At 49.8% G+C, this 1,976-nt stretch overlaps 1 pseudogene; it reads left to right on the top strand.

The window, feature by feature from the left end:
- Nucleotides 1-281: 281 nt before the first annotated feature.
- Nucleotides 282-1,548, top strand: LOC120221600 (annotated as a pseudogene).
- Nucleotides 1,549-1,976: the final 428 nt, after the last annotated feature.

Here is a 1,976-nt window from a genome sequence, read left to right as displayed (position 1 = left end):
AGCCTAGCATTTAAGAAGTCTGTCTCTAGAATCTAGGTTCATAACCATTACACGACTCCACCTCTCTATTTACCCTGATAAAAAAGAATATGATAAGTGCCTTGAAAGGGAGTCTTCTCCTCTTTCTCCTCCTCCTCTTCCTTCTTCTCCTCCTCTTCTTCTGTTCTTTAAGAAAAATTTTATTTTAGCCTGCCCAGTGCCGCCTTCTCTGTGCAAGGCCGTAGCCCCAGAACCAGCCCCCTTAACCCATGTCTGTTACTCTGTGTGGAAGCACTGCCTGCATGTCAGACAAACTGCCCTACAAAGTCGCTGATATCAGCTTGGCCTCCTGGGGACACAAGGCCCTGGTCATCGCACAGAATGAGATGCCAGGCCTAATGTGCATGAAGGAGATGTACTCAGCCTCCGAGCTGCTGAAGGACACCTGCATGAATGGGTGCCTACACATGATGGTGGAGACAGCTGTCCTCATTGAGACCCTCAAAGCCATGGGAGCTGAGATGCAATGGCCCAGCTGCAACATCTTCTCTACCCAAGACTGTGCCACGGCTGTTATTGTCAAGGCTGGCATTCCAGCCTGTGTGCCTGGAAGGGTGATAAAGACGAGGAGTAACTGTGGTGCATTCAGCAGACCCTATACTTCAGGATGGGCCCCCCAACATGATTCTGGATAATGGAAATGACCTCAAAAACCTCATTCACACTAGGTATCCACAGCTCCTATCAGGCATTTCTAAACAGACCACATTGGGGGTCCACAACCTATACAAGATGATGACGAACGGGAAGCTGAAGGTGCTTGCCATCAATGGCAATGACTCTGTCAATAAGAGCAAGTTTGGTAACCTGTGTGGTTGCCAGAAGTCTCTTATAGATGGCATCAAGTGGGCCACAGATGTGATGATTGCAGGTAAGGTCGCAGTGGTAGCAGGTTATGGCAGTGTGGGCAAAGGTCGTGTCCAGACCCTGAGGAGTTTCAGGACCTGCATCATAATCGCAGAGATCAACTCCATAATGCCCCATAGGTTGCCATGGGGGGCTATGAGGTGAGGCCTGTCAGGAAGGCACCATACTTGTCACCACCATGGGCTGTACTGACATCATCCTCAGCCAGCACTTTGAACAGATGAAAGATGATGCCATTGTGTGTAACACTGGACACTTTGACGTAGAGACTGATGTCAAGTGGCTTCATGAAAATGCCATGGAGAAAGTGAATATCAAGCCCTAGGTGGACTGAAAAACGGTTTAGAAAATGGACACCATACCATCCTGTTGACTGAGAGCCAGCTGGTCAACCTGGGCTGTGCCGTGGGCCACCCCAGCTTTGTGATGACCATGTCATTCCCCAACCAGGTGCTGGTACAGATAGAGTTGTGAACCTATCCAGACAAGCACCCTGCGAGGGTACACTTCCTGCCCAAGAAGTGGGATGAGGCAGTGTCTGAAGCTCATTTGGATAAGCTCAATATGAAGTTGACCAAGCAGGCCTTGTGCCCGGACTTGTCCCGTGATGGTCCCTTCAAGGCTAATTATTACCACCACTGAGAACCAGGCCTATTGTTTGCCTTTTAGCTGGTGGCCTCGCTGGGGTCCCACTTCTCTTCCCTAAGAGCAAATGACACCAACTTTGAGATAGGCTTGTTAATGTCCCTCATTGACTCCCTGGGGCTGGTCACTCAGTCATTAGCCTCTGCTGCATCCCTCATACTGCTTCAAGTGTGGCAGGGGAATTGAGAAGCCCCTCTGCAAGCACTGGTCATGACAGAAGTACACAGGAAATACCCACAGGGAGCCAGGAGCTCAGGGGTTTTGGAACCACTTGCTCAGTCAGTTCTTACCTAGACTGGAAATGGGCAGTAGTGGTCACAAAGCCCATGCACTTTACCATCTAGACCCTCCCTTGGCCTATGGACTTCATATCCATGTTCTTAGTTTACTGGTTCACTAGTTCCTCAGCCCATGACAGACGAGAA

This window comes from Hyaena hyaena, unplaced genomic scaffold (assembly GCF_003009895.1).
Source record: "Hyaena hyaena isolate Hyena2069 unplaced genomic scaffold, ASM300989v1 scaffold_786, whole genome shotgun sequence".
Taxonomy (NCBI): Eukaryota; Metazoa; Chordata; class Mammalia; order Carnivora; family Hyaenidae; genus Hyaena; species Hyaena hyaena.
Note: the sequence above shows the minus strand (reverse complement) of the source record. Positions and strands in the feature narration are given on the sequence as shown.